Here is a 21,242-nt window from a genome sequence, read left to right on the forward strand (position 1 = left end):
CTCCCCGACTCGGAAAGAGGGGCCACAGGAGACCGAATCCAGCCCTGGTCCCCATCACTGATCACTCAGCCTCTGATGGCGGAGGCAGAGTTAGCAGGTGATGTTATCTGCCTGAGCAGACCCTGTCGGGCACCAGGAGGAGCTCCATGCGCTGCTGTTTCAACCCAGGGACCGCTGACACGGGAAGAGAGACAGAATGAGGCCTCAACTCGCTTTGCCATTTTTCCTAGTCGACATGAACTTGGGGGTGACCGGGTACCCATCTTCAGCCTCAATATAAATCAATATTGCAGGGCATTCTTTAAATACATGTAGTTTTGAGAGAGTCACTGTGTAGACTAAAACGTAGGAGACAGGTGACCTCCACACAAGGTCATCAGCGCTCTATTCATCTGTTTCCTTCTAAGTTTCAGGGATGCTTTTCTTACCATGTCCTCTTCCACCCTTGGGTCCAATCATGCCAAAACCATCATGTCCAGTGTTGTGTTTTTTTTAGACGGTATGAATATCTACATAAAAACTGAGTTTCGAGGAAATGACAATTGTCATCTTTCACCACGAGCCTCTTCATGGTTTTCAGTTGGTCATTTCGGTGAGCCATGAGGATTTAAAATGCAAGCAAGATGGTGTTGCTTGAGCACCTATATTGTACCAGGTACCATGCAAGCTGATCTGTTCTGATTCGTTAACTTGATCTTCATGATGCTCTGAGGAAGGGAGGATTTTCCCAGTTTGGGTAAATGAGCAGAGGCAGAGAAGCAGCCTCCTGCCCACAGGTACACAGCCCATGCCTCTTGGTCGTCCACACTTCAGACAAGGAGCAGCCAGAGGCAGAGTGTTCCAAATTCCTGCTTACACTCAGGGATCCAACGGTTCCCATATCTGTTGTCCCCATATGACTTGAATTACAGCAATGGCTTATATCCATCTTCCTCGGAATCCTCTTAGCATCCACCTTTTAATCTTAGCACATCTTTATAGGGTTACCATTCTGTGTCTGGCCCTTATGCTCATTGATGAGGGTCCGACTGTTCACGAGGTTGATGCATGGCTATCCTCGTGGGGCCCGCAGAGACAGACATGTAGACACACATGACAGTCAAGTGTTCTGGGAGCAATGGGATGTAGACATTTCTGAGGAAACATTCAGCGGGGGAACCCAGCTTCGTCCCCAAGACCAGGAAAGACTTTCTAGAGGAGCAGCATTTCAATGGAGACCTGAAGGATGAGCTGGCGTTAGACCCAGACATAATGTGGCCTGAAGAGCGACTCTCAATGAGCAGAAGAACTACGGTTCTAACAGTTAGAAGAGACCATGCTTCTCTCTCACACCAGAAGTCTTGCAGATGCTCGAGCTCACCTCAGAGACCCTGCAGAGTCATCCCGAGTCTGAAACACCGCGTGTGCATGGTGCCAGAGCCCTCCGTCAGTGCGAACGGGGAGAATGACGAATGCCACCTGCTGTGCCAGCGTGTCGCCAGCCGAGCAGCTCCCGGCCGGGGAGGCCACCAGGGCCGCTGGGCCCACAACCACCTCAGCCCCGGCTCAGGAACTGGTGCACAGTGAGCCGCGGAAACCAACACGCCGCCAGAGAGGCGGCACTCCCTACTTTTGCCTTCTCCCCCATTCATTTTCCATGTCTCGTTGATGAGATAATAACAACCAGTTTTCAGTCCAAACCATGTGGTTCGAGTATCCTGTTTCCCAGCTGATCTCTCTTCTCAAGTTAACTGCTGGAATATGAAGAGAAATGCACGGACTCCCCATGAGGACGGAGACATGTGATCAGTGTCGCGGAGCAGAGACCTGCAGTCACACCTCCCGGCACAGCCGCCGGGGCAGATGCTCTTCTGTTGCCAGATCCGGGCAGAACCCATGGGCTTCTGGCAACCAGGTGAATGAAGGGGACATGCACATCCTCTTAAGGACGTTAAAGAGGCTGAGCCAGGGTCTGTGCTCGTACTGACTGCACACCCGTCACTTCACGGAGGTGTCTAAGTGATGTGCCCCCCGACGAGGCGAAGATTTCCCGAAGTTTCTCGTCAGAGAGCAGGTCCCCCTACACGTGGCATGGCCACAGAATCCCCAGGTGAGGTTTGGACAAGCAGACAGCTGATTCCCACGTCCAGAGATTCTGACTCAGAAACCCAGAGTGGAATGGGGAGATCTGTATTGCTAACAAGCACCCCCAGGTGATGTGGATTTAAATCCAAGTGCAACAGACAAGCCAGACTTCAAGGTCATTGTCCCTGAAGGGTGGGGCACTGATACTCTTTGCACTTTTAAGTATGCTTGAAAGTATTAACTTGATTGCATGTGAAGGCATTTGATTTTTAAGAGTTTAGTGTGTGTGTCTGTGATTTATACCGGGATGGGCTTACATGCAAAGCAGAAGTGCGGGCATGGTGATCACAAGAGCTTCGTTCACTCTGTTTCACACACTCACGACTGCAGACCTGCTGCCCGCTCCTGCCACGCTGTTCTGGGCACCTGGCACTTCACAGCACTGTCCTCTCACACAAAATCCCCTCAGGAAGCCGTTTTCTCTTTCACAGGCCATGCACCCACACCTACGGCATCCCTCGACCGGCCACGGACACGGGTCTCGCCCACTGTTACCTGCGGTAACTTCTGCAGAACGTTCTCTGTATTGTTAACCTGGGGACTGACTGGCTGGTAGATGAATATATGACTTTGGCCCTGCTCGATCCCACTGATGAGAGCGCAGTGTGTGAGGAAACATGAAAATGCACAACAGCAACACCGGGGGCCTGGGGACCTAGACAATGTCCTGTTGAAATCAGCTGGTAACATTCAGGTGTATTCCCTTGGCAGTGTTGTCCAAAGAAACACCTGCAAACGGAAATCGAAACTGAAATCCATCATTTGATTTTGCCAGGAGAGTGAACAAGAGCAGAGAGATCGTGGACACGTGACTGACAAGGTGACGGTGATGGGCAGTTCCGAACAATTTCTAATTATCCAACCTCAGACCTGTGGAAAAGGCATGAAAAGAACTGGTAGCGAAATGAGAAAGAAAAATTCTGGTGTAAGAGCGTAATGCGCTAGATTAGATAGTAATGTCAATAAACACATTCTTACTGAATAAGTGTTTTAACCAAACAGGCTGCGCAGTTTAATCAAAGGAATCACCGTAACCCGAGGGAGGGCTGGGACAGGCCCCTCTCCCTTCCTTTGCATCCTGAGGAAAGGACCCTGCAACTACCACCTTCGCTGCCCCTCGGGCAAACCCCAGGATGGCTGAGTGTGGGAGTTTTCCTTCAGCCTGGGAACCCAAGCTGAGATCTTGGACTTCGTTTGCTTCACTTCTGACTATCAGCATCCAGAGACCTGGGAAGGTTTTCCTACAAACGTATGCCAAGGCTCCTAAGATAATAAACAACTCCACAGGACCTTACCAAATGCAAATGCAATCAGTATTCATGAAATAAAGACAATTCGAGGAGAAGTGATTAAGACTGTGTGTTGGTTTCACATTCTAGTTCCAACTTTGGACTGTAATTGTCTTTTCTCACCCGTCGCATGAGCACCACCTAACCTATAAGGACGTGCAAGTTAAATGAGATGGTGCCACAGAAGGTTTAGCACAACTTCTAGAGTGTTACAAGCAGTCCACAAATATTAGCAATTATTATCACAGTCTCTGTCAGCACCTGGGCGCCGAGCTCACCAGACTGAATGTCCAGAATTTCAGAAAAACCCACAAAACTTTGAGAGAGTGAGATTTCTAAAACTATAATTAGCATCACGTGCTCCTTTTGCTTCAGTACATGCCTTGGGGTCAGAGGCAGAACCAGTGTAACTGGTGCCCTTGATAAGAGTCAGTCTTTTACAGTATCCATTTAAAAACACACCGCAACAGCTTCATCAAATGAACGTAGGACAAAAATACAAAACCAACGAAATATAAAACAAGTCAAAACCAAGAGTACCTACGCACCCCCAGTATACAATTCGATAGGAGAGCTGACCTCTGAGGCTAAGTTAGGGTGCATTCAGTGAGGAGCCACTTAACGTCGCCGATTTTGGTCAAACTTGTGCGGTGGAAAGTCCCTTTCTGAACTGACCCTCGTCCGACCTGCGTCCTCACGTGGTCTGACCTGCTCGGCTCCCGAATGCTACACTGGAAAGAGCAGCCACGGAAGAACCAACAGGCCTTTTCATTCTCTTCCAACCTCTCACTAAAGTTCATTTTCACAAGTCAAATTTAAAAATCAATTAATAAATTACCACCGCCAAAGAATGCTAAAAAGCCCAGAGGCACCTGAGAAGCGCTCGGAAGGAACAACAAAGCATTAAGGCCGAGATGGATGGCTTGGCTGGGTGTTTGCTGTGCTGTTGACTTAGTGTCCCAGAGCAAAGATTCTCCCACCTCCGCTTACCACTGCTTTGTATGATAATAGCAGCATTAATTTGAAAATGATCATGAATCAATCATGAAATCTGACTCTCGTTTTTACTGGCAACAAAACAGTCTAATTAGCACCTCGCACGAGAGTGCTTTCTAGATGGGCATGGGTGAGAGCAATCTTCTGCTGTTAATTCTTTGCTAATTACCCATAGTAAAAGTGGTTGAAATACTATTAAGCTGTGTTACGATCTCCACCCCTCCCAGTGACTAGTCCAGTGATAGAACCACCTTAAATCCTTCAAGACGAGACAGAGGAGTTTCTCCTCCTTGGCACTTGGACAGTTTGAGGAGGGGGGGGGGTCCTGTGCGTTGTAGGATATTTAACAGCATCCCTGGCCTTGAGTCCCGGGTGCCAATAATACTGTCCTTTCCCAAATCTCTTCTACTCCCCGAGATGTGACAACCACAAATGTCTTCAGACTCTGCCAAATGTCCCCCGAGGGGCAAAACTGTCCCCAATTAAGAACCATTGGATTGCCCTGGCCGGTTTGGCTCAGCGGTTAGAGTGTCAGCCTGCAGACCAGAGAGTCCCAGGTTCGGTTCCCGCTAAGGGCGCGTACCTCAGTTGCAGTTTGTCCCCAGCCCTGGTGGGGGTCATGTGGGTGTATCTCTCTCATGTCGATGTTTCTCTCTCTCTCTTCCTCCCTCTCTCCTTACTGCTCCAGCTGAAGATAAATGCAAAAATGTCCTCGGGTGGGGATTTAAAAAAAAAAAAGAACCATTGGATTAAAGGATACCCTCTACGTTAAGTTACAAAGATTCAATGTAACAACGGATATTTTTATTAAAGGCCTAGCATGCTGTCAGGGGCAGAGTGGGACAGAAATACTCTTAAACACAGTTAAAAGTGACCCAGCAAAGGAACCCAAAGCAAATGGAAGACTCTTCTGCCACCAATTTAGGAGAATGAGTTTGGTCAACGCCGTCCTCGGGTCCTGCTTCCTTTCATCCCTCCAGAGTACTTTCTTTTTATATCAACTTTGTCGAACAATAAGTTGCATACAATAAAGTGTGTGCGCACCGGGCGTTTTGACGAATGTTTGCACTCATGTCACCTATCAACCGCACCAAAGGTTTTTATTTGCTTCAAACTCACTTTGAAATAAGAGTTCACATATTATACTCTCTTTTGTTGTGGTGTTAATCCTCACCCTTAGGATATTTTTTCCACTGATTTTTAGAGAGAGTGAAGGGGGGGGAGGGGGGAGGGGAGGGGAGAGAGAGGAACATTGATGTGAGAGAGACACATGGATTGGTTGCCTCCTGCATGTGCCCTGAGTGGAGCTGGGGATCCAACCTGCCGCCCAGGTACGCAGGTTGCCGCTCTAACCACTGCGCCTCACCGGCCAAGGTGTCATATACTCTATATCAAAAGCTTCACCATCAAATTCACAAGCTTGTGATGTGGCCTCCTGGAAGCCATTTTTGGAAAATGCTCCCCTCTGGCCCTCCGTGGGGGCTGAGCTGCCCTGGGGTCTAGGCAAGCTTCACGGAGCGAGGCCACTGCAGCAGCTCAGCGCCTCGTGCGCGGGCTCAACGCCCCGTGGTCGCCACAGTGTAATTTGTAACCAGTGTCCGTCTGGATCTGTATGTTGTAAGTGAAGTCCAAGGGGAAAGTGGAGCATGTGTGGGGAGTTGGGGTGTCAGCTCACCTGCATGTCTGACCGACTCCCCAACCCTGCCTCTCCAGGATGGATTCTTGGTCACCTGCTCTCTGCCCACTGGCACCGTGGGGCTGGCCAGCCCTTCCCTCCTTGAGATCACTGGCACCCTCGACCCAGGTTCCTCAGCAGGGAACAGCCACATCGCCCTCTGCCCTCTACTCCCGCGGGGGCCTGGGCATGGGTGTGAAAGGGAGAGAGGTCACAGAAGACTGCAGCCTCGTCCTGCCCCGAGCTGGCAGGACCTTAGTGTGTTGGATTGGTGACAGAAAAGCGACAAAATCTTGCTCACCCTGATCCAGGTCCCAAGTATGTCCCAGAGCAGAGGAATCCTTCGGCGGAACACCTGTCCACCCAGGCTCGGGTGGCAGGCCCACGGGAAGGGGAGGGAACTTCCCTGCCCCCGGACGAGCCCCACACCCTCATTTTGCGCTGGGTCTGGCGTATGCTCCAGTCCTGCTGGGACTCTTCCTATTTCCGTGCACCTTTGGGGAGTCACTTGCATTTGAACCCTTGCTCATGGCAGTCGGAGGAAAGATGTCTTAGGGCCATGCTTCCTCGTGGGACGGTTAGAACCACTAGCACCCTCAAGGCCATCAGATAAACGAGGGGGCCTGAAGAACGAGCAGCAGCCGCCCGGGCCCTGCACCGACCTCCTGCTCCTGTGTCTCCCCCCGCCCCCCCGCCCCCTCCTCTGCTGCTGTTGGACTGGAGTCGTCCCCGGTGCTCGGATCTCGCCCCCACTGTCTGGTGGCCCTGGAAGAACCTGTGGCGGACCAGGGGTGTGCATCATGCGCCCAAACACTGCTGAGAAAGCTCATTTGTCAAAACTGCGCAGGCCGGAGTGGCCGCGGGGCCTGGGGGCCACCCTGACGGCACAAGCCGCAGCCCAGCAAGGGGCAAAGTGCGCTTGCGGACTTTCCTGTGTCCGTTCAGAAGGAAAGGACTCATGTCTTTTCCTCAGACTTTGTCTTAAAGCAGTGCTCATCTTTCTAACACTCTGGGGGTCCCAAGGCAGGCCACCGCGTGTCACCATCCACACCACTGGGGACAGACGGGGGAAGAGGAAGGAGAAAGGGTTGGAAGACGGTGCATCTGTAGTTTCCAGGCAGTGAGATGGTCACCCAAGCACACCACTGCCCTTAGCGCCTCTAGGGCCTGGGGGTGGAGAAGCCTATTTAAAAAGAGAGAGCCTGGCCGGTGTGGCTCAGTGGTGGAGCATCGGCCCAGGCACCAGGAGGTCACCAGCTCAATTCCTGGTCGGGGCACATGCCCAGGTTGTGGGCCAAATCCCCAGTGGGGGGCATGCAGGAGGCGGCCAGTCGATGTTCTCTCTCATCAGTGCTTCTATCTCTCTCCCTCTCCCTTTCTCTCTCGAAACCAATAAAAAGGAAAGAAAAAATTGTTTTAAATAAAATAGAGAGAAAATGTTGTTAGCATGTTCTTAAATCCAGAAAGTAAGGACCACAGGAACGACTTCTCTCCAGCAGAAAGTTTCTCTCTGGCCTGATAAGAAAACATATGCGTTGTGAAAAGCAATGAAACGTTATTGCCTTTTAACCTCCATTACTATATATTAAATACTATTTATTATATCACGAATAACTCATCAGTTAAAAGACAAATGTGAAATCTCTAATCCGGTCAATTTTACTATTAAGTTGGACCTTAATGGTGGAAGATAGGGAGGTAAGTATCTGGTGGAGAATAAGTTTACACAAAACAGCAGCAGCATCCATGCTTTGTTATCCACAGAGGCTGTGTCTGGTTCCCAAGGCAGGGGCCTCACGACAGCTCCCCTTAAAAGCCCACAATAACAGTACCTCAATAACAACAACGGTAACTTTATAAGGAGAGGAGAGCACAAAGCAGGGAATCAGCCCAAACGCATCAGAGGTTTCCAGAGTGAGGTTTGCCGGCTGAAGTACAGTCCACGTTATTTGATGTTGACTTGATAACCGCACAAATTGGAATTGCCACAATTTAATGAAAGTTCCCCTGTGATACGCAAGAAACACAAACCTAAGTGAATTGTGCTGGAGAACGGAAGCAAATGTGAATAAAATACATGGGGAAAGAAAAAAAAAAACAAAAACATCCACTGATGTTTCTTAAAATCCACTGTGTTCTCACTTGCAATTTCTTCCCCTAAAAACCCGGCTCCTGGTTGTGTTCCGGGTCTCCCAGGAGAGCTGGTCTCCTGCAGGGAGTGTGTGTGCACCCAGCTGTCTCCTGAGGCCCTGAGGGTCAGGGTCTCATAAATCAGACGCCCATGCTGGGCACCACGGATGAGGGAGAAGGTAGCATCTTCCTGCAAGAATGCCTGACTGTGATGTGCTGAAATCATCTCCATCTATTGAAGGCCCATCCGCACCACAACATAAAAAACAAAAAGTCTTCTCACCCACGATAAAGAAAAACAAACACGGAAGCATAATCCCTTTTTTTCCCATTAGACTGTCCAGTGGGAATTAAAATACCACCACCCGGATACAAAAGACAAGCATTTAAAATGCACAAGGACAGACCTGAGTTGCTACTAAGCCCGTGACCTTCAGCTCCCCAAACATTTATGATTCGGTAATTACCGGATGGTATCATTACTGATGGCTACACGACTTCCTCTCCTCACAACCATTTGGATACAGTGGGGTGAGTAGAATTCTCATCTTTTGCTGGGTATTCTATGCAGTATATTCCGCATACTGCTGTCCACTTGAAAACACTGAGCTTATACATAATGGTACATATGAAACACCACAAAAAAAATTAATATTTTAGGTCCTTTGGTTTACATATGTGGTTTTAAATGAAGGTAGCAATTGATAGTACTATTATTACTATCTTTAATGAATACAGGTTGGTAAGCCACTGATCAAAAAAAAAAAAAAAAAAATTCTGGTGCTGGGTTTCTGCTCACACCAGTGTTAGATTTTAACCCTACCAGATAGTCGGTTCAGACACCTGATTTTATTATCCTGAGCTCTCCACTCGTAACCTTGCCTGTACTTTTTACCAAAGCTAGCAGGAGCAGCGCTCGTCTGCTCAATTACTTATTAGTGTTGCTATAGAATACCATTTCCTCTCGAGGCTGATAAAATATTAATCAAAAACAGGAACTGAGCGATTTCCCAGTGTAGATGTCTTCTAATGGTAATAGAGGGAGTCACAGAGAGATCTGGAGGTCACATAATAGTTCTGAAGACGGCAGAGAGAAGTGACATCAGAGACACGAGAAGAACTGCAGGCGGAGTCCAGGGGTTGGGGGAGCTATTACCAGTCAACACAGGAGACAACTTCCGAGGTGTGAATGGACGTGATTGTGGGAAAAGTCTCGGTCTGAGGAACACTCAGGGGATGAGGCTTTTGTTTTTCTTTAACATAGAACAAGCTTTTAATTGGTCAGATTGTTGTCTTGATTTCACCAGATTTTTTTTTTTTATATTCTAATCCACATTTTCAACTACTTCCGGATTTCGTGACTCTACTTCCTGCCTTAGTAAAGAGAGGACAAAAATGAATGAATCTCAAGTCGACTTCTGAATTTCAGAAAATGCCTCCATCCCTCCCCTTTTCCTCCATAGTCTCATGTATGCGGAAGGAGCATGAACTTCAGGCACAGACAGCTGTGGGTCTGCAGCAGACCCCCACTCACTACAGGGGGACCCACTGGAAAATCACCTTCTCTCTGAACCTAAGCTTCTTGAAATGTGCAAAATTTGTCATGAGTCTCATGATGCTCACTTTCCTCATCTCCAGTACCTGATCTATAAAATACAGACAAGCATCCACCATACCCTACAAGCTAAACAAAACACACACACACACACACACACACACACACCAGTTTTCATAGGTCTAGGATAAATTGCATTTTCTTGGGGGTTTACCGTAGTAAAAAACAAAAAAAGAATTTGTGTGTGTGTGTTTTTCTTAAAGCATTGACTAAACACTACCCAATACTTTGAGAATTACTCTTTTTCAATACTTGTGAAATGAAAGGACACTGGTAAAGGTTGGCATCTCGGTAACACCAACAAACTAAATTGGAGACCTAAATGATGATTCCCACGCCTTTGGTTCATACCCACTCTGAATTTATTTCACATACATTGATGCACTTGATTCCGGAACCCGCAGAAAAGTCCTGTGATAGAAGAGGGGGCCTCCCTTGATGTGCACCGTGGTCCGCAGCTGGTAGGCAGTAGCACTGGAATATGAACTTGGGCCACACCTATGAATTATCTTTATGTCTCCTAGTTCCCCCAATGCTGACTCTCCCCTGAAATAACCCCATCACCACCATGCACCCCAGTAAGAAGTAATATGCTGGGGATTCGCCAAGCTCCAGTGGAGTCACGAATCCAGTTATATAAGGCAGCTGTGGAACATCTTCAATAGAGGAAGGCGCTTTACCATTGCGACGTTCAACCGCACCCACCCGGTTCTCCTCCAGGACGAAGGAAGTGTGTTTCTGGGAGGGCTGCGGGCCCGCTCCTTCATTGCACCTTGCAAGTTCAGCCCTGCGCCCCGTTCTGTGCCCCCAATGACCCCACGACACCATTCTCTACTTTGAGCGCTTCTGATCCTGTCCTTTAACTCCAACTCCATGGCAAATGCAAATTCACAGCTCGCCTACCAGACACCCTGAGGAGCCCCTTCAGCTTAGACAAGCTGGGCCTTCGGAGGTCTTGGCTAAAAGGGCAGTCTCTGTCACGTGTTCCGTGATCGACCGCTGAGATCTGTGAGGGGGAAGTGTTCACTCTGCTACAGGGCCAGCAAATGCATGGATTCCCAGTGCTCTCCCCCACACCCCATCCTTTGTACCAAACATCACCAACCAATCAGGGCCCTCTGGGGGCCCCCACGCACGACCTGCACTCAGCCTCTGCATCCTTTACCCCAGGACAGTTCAGACAGCAACTGCTCACCTGTGGTTGGCATCGAGATGGCACTTATTACAAATTTTGTTCCATAAAACATACTAGCGAAGGTAAGCTAGTCCCGTTCTAGTAGCTGTGTGTAAAACGTGTTCACAGCTGCTGGAGTATCCACCTGCTTCTCCATCCTCAAATACTGAAATGAGAAGTCACCCAGATATTAGAATCAATTACAACTATGATATGCTGGTCAAATGACTGTGGTTGTTTTATGTTTTTATCAAAATACTGACTGCACCTTTTATTTTTTTTTTTAATTTATGTTTATCATTGAAAGTATTACAGGTATTGCCCTTTCTTCCCCCCCAGACTCCATCCTCCCTGTTCCTGCCACACCTGCCTTCACCACACGGATGTCTGTGTCATTGGCCACACACATATGCAGATGAGTTCTTTAGTTTATCTCTGTTTTTAATGTGTGTATTCTTAATTACCATCACTTTCACCTCTAAAAAATCCACTGTAAGTTGAGTCTTTCAAGATGTTGGCTCTCTTCGGCACAATCCATTAGATTTGATAACAAATCCATTTTAAAAATTTCGCATCTGGCCCAGCAATCCCACACCTGGGAATCCATCCCACAGAAATAAAAGCATCAGCCTGACATGTGAACAAAGATGCGCACTGCATCACTATTTGAAGCCGAGCGAGAGTGTGGGGAGAAACCTTCGGAAGCTAAAGAAACGCCCCTCAATATGTTCAATTTGGGGAATGACTGCATACATCATGATATGTCCACATCGTGGGGTGTTATGCTACGGCCGGATGAGAAAGCAGAGGTGTGGAACGGTGTGCAGAGAATGCTCCCATGTTTCAGCGAGCCAAGCTACCAGGAAGGAAATACTTCAAAAACTAAATGCATATGTTTCTGTGTGCAGTCCACACACAGGCCATCTGGGGAATATGCGCACGATGTCATCTTACGCGCAGCTGAATTGGGGACCATGCCTTCCTCCTTCACTCTGCTAAAGGGCATTTTTCCTTGAAGCCAAAGCCCTCGTAGAGGAGTAGGCATGTTCTGGCCAGAAGGAGAACTCTCTGCAGGCAGGGGACATGCCTGTCTTTCCCCAGAATCCTTCTCCCTGACCCACAGACTTGTAGCCACTCCTGTGGAATGTGACCTCTGTGAGGGTGGGGACTTGCCAGGACACTGTCCCCCCAGGGCCGAGCACCGTGCCTGGTACACGATCAGCTGTCCGTAAATATTTCTTAAAGGAGTGAATTCTAAGTGCTCAGAAACATGCGTTGCTAATGCTAACATGATATGCTTCCACTGTGAAAAAATGATCCTTAAGGGAACTGGGTGTGTTTTACATAAAGATAACATGAACAATAAAAACAGCGCATATTAAGCTCCTACTTAACAGACACTTTCTAGACCCTTTATGGACACATTGCATGTGACTCCTACAAGAACACTGGAAAGTACACTTTGCTTGTTCCCATACAACTCGAGAAAACTGGAGCTCAGTGTGTTTAATTACCTGGCTCAAGGACATACAGCGAATCAGGAAGGCACCTGAGTTAGAATTCAGGACCATCCCTTGTCTTTCCACTCTGCCTCTGTGCTCTGCACACATATGCTCGATCCCTCATAAAGACCAAATAATAACATACCCGAGCCATTGTTCTTGATCCAGAGTAAAGCAAACCCAAAGCCAAGTTAAGTGGCTCCAAAATATGACTTGTGTTTGCTTTTTAACACCTGTCCCAACAGGTACTCAAGACAACCTCACATTTCAACAGACAAGACTCACACAGAAGGCTGAGACGCTAACCTGAGGTGTTCATGCAGGGGGCATTTCGGTTTCTACCCTCTTCAGACCACAGCAGCTACCAGCTCCATATGGAGCCCCCATCAAGTCCCCCATAATTCAGCAGACGCTCATTACGATGCCATCACGCTATCACGCTGCCATAGATGCATATGCTGGGACTCGGACAAGACATTTGTATTTAAACATAGTGGGAAATAATTTCAGTTCTGGTGATTTTCTATTGCTCATGCTATTACTTCTCTCTGGAAGCTTAACAGGTTACAATACAGTAGGAAACCAGGAATACAAGAATAAAGGGGTGTGTGGGGGGGTGGGGGGGCTTCTGGTTTAGCACGAAAAGAAATTACCTTTAGCAAGAAAAGAAATTGGGGTATCAAAATACCTCTGATAAATATCTTGTTTGAGAAAAGGTAATTTAATAATAGATGAGAAGTTCCTTGATATGTCCATTTCAGAAGACTCATCCATAGGGCTATAAATGCAACATCGGATTTTAATATTTTGAGATATCCACTACATATTTAAAAGATGATCACACTGGCTCCACAAATGAGAACCGCATGTAAGACTTTTCCATAAAACTTCAAAAAATATGTAAAGCAAACAAATGATGCAGTTACAATTAAAGCCACTTTCAATTCACTATTCCTAAAGAGGAGGGAAAATGATTTCTCAGGAATCAGACCCCGGCCTCCAGGAAGGAGCAAACAGATAGCTCAGATAACATAACAGCAATAATGACAATGTTAATCTTGATCTTTTTCTTATACTTCTCAATGGCAGACAGAATAACACAGTTTGTCTTCAGCCTTGATGATGTATCCATTAACAGCTCTCTTCCCGTAGTATTCAGACACCTTGCAAGGGATTTTTGAATTATTTAAATGGAAGTAGCATTAGAAAACCCTCATGTTTAAATTATGCTAAATAAGTATCCTTTCAGCTGAACTTTTGCCTGTGCAAATATATATATATATATATATATATATATATATATATATATATATATTCTGCAGGCATGGAGGAAGGGCTCAGAGCTCAGAGGAAGATGCGGAGATAGCACATGTAAAAACTGAAAAGCAATGTCTGGAGAAGACTACAAACAAGGAAGAGTGCAGGACACTGTAAATACCCAGACATTCTGGAGGGAATCTGAGTCTCTCTATTTACAGAGATGATGTCAACATTCGAAAATGCTTCCAAATGTCTATAAAGCTCTGAACCTAAGAATGTAAAATGGATGGATGTCCAATTGCAATCAATCATGGAATATCCATACTATGGAATATTATGCAGCTATTAGAAGAAATGAGTTCGCTCTCTTATCTATTGACCTGGAGGGACATCCATAATGTATTGGTCAGGGAGATAAGCCAGCGAGGGGCAGTGTGCAGTCCCAGGGCAGAATTCTTGTAAAAGCAAGCAGAGAGCCCTCCCTATGTTTGCCACAGATGTCACTTTACGGATCAAAGAGCTTGGAGAACGGTGTGAAGGGCTCCTGGCGGGCTGTTGGCTGTGGTCACTGGGCAGAGGGTATGGCTGGGGGGCTGCAGAAAGGAAGAGGGGAGTCAGGAACTTGGTGTCTTGCTATTCCTTTGCATGGTTTCACTGACAGTGGTGAGAAAATCCTACCATGTAATTTGTGAAAAAATTTTAATAAAAGGGGGTGGAGGGGAGGTAGCAAAACAGGAGACTAAAGGGGGGAGAGAGAGAGAGGAAGGCAGAAGGAGAGGTGGAGGGAGGAAGAGAGAGAAAGAATGAGAAGGAGAGAGAGGGAAAATGCTAACGAAGCAAAAAATTCCTGCTGGCCAAAGATGGCTCACCATCAGGAGTCTTTCTATGGTGCCAGAGTGGCATGATTAGAGAGTTGTGTTCCTTTCTTTACTTTTCTCTTCTAGAATGAATGTGCTGACGTATTGGGAAGAGGAAGTCTTCGCCCTCTGCAGAGCCACCTTTGCAGAAGGAACTGTTGCTGAAGCGCTGAGCACGCAGGCTTGCGGCAGCAGGGGGCCGGGCAGGTGCGGAGGCAGGTGCAGCAGGAGCTGAGCTGGGGATGCGGAGAGGGCGTGATGTGGTCACGCCGAGGAAGTTTTCCGTCTCACGCAGGACCTGCGGGATCTGGACAGAGTGGGTGTGTGGCGCCCGCCTGGTGCGCTCCGTGGTCTTCCCGGGAAGTCCACCCGCAATGGGCAAGCCGCCCCTCCCTCCCCGGGGCACCTCCAGGAGCATGAACAATCACCAGGCCAAACAGACCATTAAATAAATAAAAATAAAAAGTCGCCCTGGCCGGTTTGGCTCAGTGGTTAGAGCGTCGACCTGCGGTCCTGAGAGACCCGGGTTCGGTTCCCGCTAAGGGCATGTACCTCGGTTGCAGTTTGTCCCCGGCCCTGGTCGGTTGTGCGGGTGGCAGCCACTCGATGTGTCCCTTTCACATCGATGTTTCTCTCTCTCTCTCTCTGTTCCTTTCTCTCCCCCCCACTCTACCTGAACAAAATATGGAAAAATGTCCTTGGGTGAGGATTAAAAAAATAATAATAAAAAATAAAAAGCCAGGGTGTTTCATCTTAGTGTTGCTTTCAAATGCAAATATGTCCCAGTGAACTCTGTTGATTGCGCCCCTGTTGCGTGCCCAGCCCGATGCTTACATGAGGGAAGTACATCTTAAACTTCTACACACAAGTTGAGGGCCTTTTTTCCCCCCTTCTGATTATAAAAGGGACAAATTCATTGAAAAAAATACTCAACTGTAGGAAAATATTTTTTAAATGGAAAAAACTGCCTATAATTCCCAAAACACAGACACGGCCATCAGGTGATATAGCTACATTCCCAGCACCAGCACAGCAAGGGGCACACAATCGATATCTCATCAATATTTGTTGAGAAAAGGGAGGCAGGCAAATAAGTTATAGTAATATTATATATGCAAATCCACTTTCTATGCCTGCATTTTTATATAACAAGGAAACCACCCTATACATACTGTTTTTTAAACTACTCGTTCCAATTAATAATATATGACAAGCCTTTTGCCAACCCTAAATGCATTTCTGGAATGCATCAGAAAAGCCCGGCTGTCTGGCCCTGGGGCAGGCGGCACTTGGTTTGTGACACAGGCAAGGGCAGTGTGTCAGCTCTCGGGAGCTGACGCTGCTTTCTCTGAATTCTCCGGGGTGGCCCTGAGGAGGCTGGGGTCGCACCAACTTCGTCACTCTGTTCGCGGCACTACTCTTGACCTCCACATGGAAGAAATGGTGAAAACATCCCAGAGAGTATTTCACAGGTCTGATAGTGAGCTCACACGCTATTGCCAAGCAGTGTACACACACACACACACACACACACAACACACGCGCGCACGCACACTCAACTGCAGCTGTTGCACATAATTAATGTGCTAATTATACATAATTATCTAATTACTAAAGGAGGAAGTCAAAGCAAGTGCTTTAGTAAAGATATTGAAATCGGCTCCTTTTATTTACTTTTTACATTTTTATTTTTTTAATCCTCACCTGAGGATATTTTTTTTTTTTCTATTTATCTTCAGATAGAGTGGGAGGGAGAGAGAAGGAGAGAAAGGGAGAGAGAGAAACATTGATGTGAGAGAGACACATTGACTGGTTGCCTCCCGCACAACCCTGACCAGGGCTGGGGATGAAACCCAACTGAGGTACGGAATCAAACCCGCAACTCGGTCTGTGTGCCAACACTCTAACCACTGAGCCAAACTTCCCAGGGCGAAAGTGGCTCCTTTTAGAATACCCTGCACTGTAGACTACCTTGTTATTTCTGAAAGTCTAACTTTTTGTCTGATATTTGAGGGCTCTGGAAATAGAGAAAAAGTCTTTACAAAACTTCAGTGATATCATGAGCTAGATGATGCTAGCCACCCCGTTAACAGGATTAAAATATATGATACGGAGGAAAATTTGTCGTATAATAAATCTTCACAATGTTCTGAGAAACAGGACAGGTAACAGACTAATGTGAGTAAAGGAAGTTTCCCCATGGATTTTCCAAAAAGGCTGGTCCCACAAAATGGTAACAGAAAGCAAAAAAAATTGGAGGCTAAGTAATAATATAAGTATGGAAAACTATCTATCCCCTGGGTGTTCTATATAATGCTGTTCCATAAAATATAAAATCAAAAAGCAAGAGGGTGAGTGAAAAGCGGTCATGATATAAATTTGGAAAATACTCTTATTCTTTTCCCTTTTTAGAGGTAAAGGATACACTTGCGTGTAAAAGGCTCTGATAAGTACTGCATCTCTGAAATGGTTCTGAGTGCGGAATCCTTTCTTCCACCCTCTCTGTACACCTATAAGTTCCAGTGGAATTGATGCATAGGCAACCCATCTTCGAGTCCAGGTGACTATTTTACTGCCTGCACTGGACCACTGATTCATCATAAAGTGAAGCTTCATTTGAATTTAACCCGACATAGCTGCCCAACAGGAACAGCCTCACATGAAGATACGGGAGACTAAAACAAACTCTTGGACGAGCTGCAGAAAGTGCCGTTTTCTCCTCTGCTTCTCTCATCAACATTCCCACCGGGACTTTGAATGTACTACCTTAACATTTATTTTCTGCGACCAAGTAATTAAATCTTTTATCAAATGCTACCCACACCATTTCTCGAGAACGTGAAAGGTACCACAAATTAATTCCACATCAGAGAAAAAGAAGCGCCCTCTCTTTACATAGGAGATATAAATTAGCATCTTTGGAGCATATGTTATTGTATTAATTTGTTAATTCATACTGTGTCTCCTTCCAAAAATGATTCTGGGTCTCTCTCTCTCTCTCTCTTTTTTTTAATGCTATCATCAAAAATCAATGAGCCCTGACAAAAGGAAAGAATGAAAATACAAACCAGTCGGATCCTCCAAAGGCACATCTTCATTACTTTTACTATTTAACTTTAACTTTTAATCTTGGGCCATAAAAACCGTCCTAATAAAAGACCCATAAATATCTCCAGAATGTGTGAAGGCGCGATTCTGACGGCCGGCGAGTATGTGCTGGGCTCTTGCTGACGGGCCTGGGCACCTGTGACAGCCCGACCCGTGGCACTGAGCACCCCCTTCTCGGAAGCGACTCCATGAAGCCCGTCTCGTCCATCAGGAAAAGGGGCCTGCCTGCTTCGGTTCTAATTTTTAAATTTCATTTCAAAAGCTCTGAATCTATAGCTTTCATTTATTTTCAAGCCAGTTGGGCAGATTTCGGCATTCCTAGTTCAAGAACTTTTGGAAAATTAATGATACACCACTTAGACATAGAACGACCCAATAGCCTGGGACATGGGTGTCATTGAATCCCCACCTAGAAATCTCTCCTCCATCCAGTTTCACTTGGCACATGGTCGGTAGGGACTCAATTCTTATTTGCATGGTGAATGAATGCATGCATATTGCTCTTTTAAATCCTGTTTCTAGCCCTGGCTGGTTCGGTTTAGCAGTTAGAGCGTTGGCCCGTGGACCAGAGAGTCCCGGCTTAGATTCCCGCTAAGGGCACATACCTGGATGCAGTTTGTCCCCGGCCCCAGTTGGGTTGTGTGGGTGGCAACCAGTCAATGTGTCTCTCTCACATCGATGTTTCTCTCTCTCTCTTCCTCCCTCTCTCCCTCGCGCTCTATCTGAAGATAAATGCAAGAATGCCCTCGGGTGAGGATAAAAAATTAATCAATAAATAAATCCCGTTTCTAATCATACACTGAATTCTAAAGTAAATACCATTAATTGCCAAATGACTAATTCCCGATTACAAAATGGACTTTCTTGAACACACGGAATTCAACCGAACAGCACATTTTTTAAATGAAAAACCCTCAGAACTCAACATTCTTTTCTCCTCAGACCTTTTTAAAATGCTGAAAACAAGTATACTTTTAAAACTGCATGATCACAGTGCATTTCTGCATGAACAATACATAGGATAATGGCTTTTACAATGTGATGCATGGGTCCGAGTTTACAGGAACCGGCAATTTATAATCTTAAATACTGGGTTTAGCCATTTATATGGCTTTATCCTTTCCTGCGATACACTCTTCTAAGGAAACTCTATCAGGCTGTGAGACTCGATTACGTTGCCTTGATCACCATTATTTTTCTAGCTTTCTTAAATTAGATGCAAGCGGCATTTCTAAGTTTAGAATATTGAACAGCACACCCTGTGTTTGAAGCCAGTGTTTTTGAAACTCTTTATTTCTCGTGCCCAGCAAGTTTTATACAACTTCTTTTCATATGCAAAGTGGGTCTACAGGCTCCTCTCTTGCACATTCCATGGGAGGAAGTGTGTAAAGAGCAGTAGCTGTGTGTTTTAGCACCAAACGGATCATCTGTCATAAATAGCATGCGGTATTTAATATTCAGATCGAGACGTCTCTGTCTCATCCGAGCAGACCCTCCTGACAAAAGCCATCCTGCGTCTGCCAGGGGTATCGAGTCCAGCTGAGGACAAATTTCAAGATGAACCTGAAATCAATTTGCCATCAAATTTTCATGCCTCTCCGAGACTATCTGTGGCATTTTAATTACAAGCACCCAAGGCGGGGGGTACTACAGATATTGACACTTTGCTCCTACAATAAACTTTATTGGCAACCTCTGTCTGAATGCAGTACTCAAGTAGAATAACAAGAAATAGATGAGGATATGGAAGGGGGAGGCACCGCAATCACTCTGAAGTCTCTTCGTTCAATGGGCCCGGGCATTTCTTAGGCAACGGGTTTGGGAGCGAGAACGCTTGGCCCTCAGGTGCCAGCGACCTTCAGGTCAGACGTGTCCGCAGTGTGTCAGAGCCTGCACAGTCCCAGCTCCTTTCCACGGGACAGCAAGGCGTCCTCGGGCTCCCTTTCGGTTTCAGGTGGACACCTCCGGTGTACGTCTAAAAAAATCCCAAATCTATCTTGAAAGAGCAGGGTGTCCGGGCAGAAGGTATCCCTGTAAACCACACGAAAAGGCTTGATGTAAGGGGACTGAGGGGTCCCCGACTGGGTGTGGAGACAGTGTGTGTGTTGGGACACGTGGGAGGTGACTAGCTGTACTTACAGGAAGGGTGGCCTGCGCCAGCCTCTGCCTGACTTTTGTGCAAGCTGTTGGAAGGCCTGTAAATATCAAGACACTTGGAAGAACCTACAATTTTCCAGCCATAAAAGAGTTCTGCTCTCTGCAAATTGACACCGTGGGACCACAGACGGGTGGTTGTACCCAGGGCACATGCCACCCCACTCCCTCCGACGTAACAAGGGCGGGGACATGTGCCTGCCATCACCAGCACTGGGGCAGGCGTGCTGGCACACCCCGTCTCCATGAGGCCCCAGACACCCTCAGCTGGCAGAGGGAACCCAGTGATGCTGGTAGCGGATTAGCTCTGCCTCTCCAAAAGCAAAGGCATGCCTAGCAACGCGCACACACACGATGATCACAGCGTCGCTGACATAAAAGACGTTAGCGCACAATTTACAAGTGAAAATACACTCTTGATGATCAATTCCATAGAAACAATTGATTCTCACCCAGTACTTTCATTGATTTCTGCTGAGCTCTTGTGTCCACGGCCCAGATGCCGTGGGGGGCGAGTGATGCCCGGTACAGATGCTGGCTGGCTGTAAGCCAACCAGTGAGACAAAAGGGGAAACTATCCAGACAGACATGTTCTGGAACGTCACTCATTCCTCAGCGGCATAAGCAGCTCATTGGCTGAATTGGATAAGAGTGACCCTCATCCGCTGAAGGACTATTTCCTTATTTTTAAAATAATGGTCATAATGTAATGACTACAGACATGATGTTCTTAAATGTAATCAGCATCACAAACATCATAATTACTTTCTTACACCAAGACAATATAAAGAAAACAATCAAACGTTGCCTATTCCCATGGTGTAAACACTCCCAGCCCAGCCACTGTCAAGCCTCGGTGGCGTCACTGAACGAACGCAGGGGGTGGCCGGCAGCCACTGGCCGTTCTGGATACAACAGATCTGGACAGCCCTCGGGAGCACAGACAACAGCAGTGAAAGGCAGGACAATGACTTGGAAGCACTGAGCTTTGAGTGTTTAATAACGTCGTTTTGAATATAATTTATTTAATTGTAAGCGCATATAATTTATGTTTTAACAGTGTCTGTGTTTAACAACTGGGTCAGAGAACTCCTGCCAGCTCCGGCCGGCCCAGGGTGACGTGAGGGGGCTCCTGCACACTGGAAACGGGGCCCGCAAGCACGCAGGCCTGAGTGCACACGCACACGTGCACACGTGCGTGCACACACACGCACACACGCTTTAATTGGAGATCCTGCTGGCAAAATCCCCTCATTTTCCTAGAGAGGGAGATGCTTTTGAACACAGCCGGGAGATCCATGATCGAGGTCTAACAGCAGCAGATAATTAAATATCTGTGTTCCTGAAAAGAGCTGGAG

General features: G+C 46.9%; 1 protein-coding gene across 7 annotated transcripts in view; it reads right to left on the bottom strand.

The window, feature by feature from the left end:
- Positions 1 to 21,242, bottom strand: part of WWOX (WW domain containing oxidoreductase) — a 954,172-nt gene that overhangs the window by 585,729 nt on the left and 347,201 nt on the right. Inside the window, exons 9-12 of one of the 7 annotated variants that reach the window (XR_004961185.1) lie at positions 11,025 to 11,169; positions 10,205 to 10,315; positions 9,371 to 9,588; positions 7,985 to 8,091 (exon numbers count right to left, since the gene is read on the bottom strand). The exons of 1 other annotated variant lie outside the window; for it this stretch is intronic. The gene's annotated coding sequence lies outside the window, so the exon portion shown is untranslated. Of the gene's footprint in view, positions 1 to 7,984; positions 8,092 to 9,123; positions 9,589 to 10,147; positions 10,328 to 10,732; positions 10,836 to 11,024; positions 11,170 to 21,242 lie in introns of those variants that run through there. 5 more of the 7 variants (XR_004961184.1, XR_004961187.1, XR_004961186.1 and 2 more) reach the window with 5 other exon arrangements.

The sequence above is a fragment of the Molossus molossus genome, unplaced genomic scaffold (assembly GCF_014108415.1).
Source record: "Molossus molossus isolate mMolMol1 unplaced genomic scaffold, mMolMol1.p scaffold_m16_p_21, whole genome shotgun sequence".
Lineage (NCBI taxonomy): Eukaryota > Metazoa > Chordata > Mammalia > Chiroptera > Molossidae > Molossus > Molossus molossus.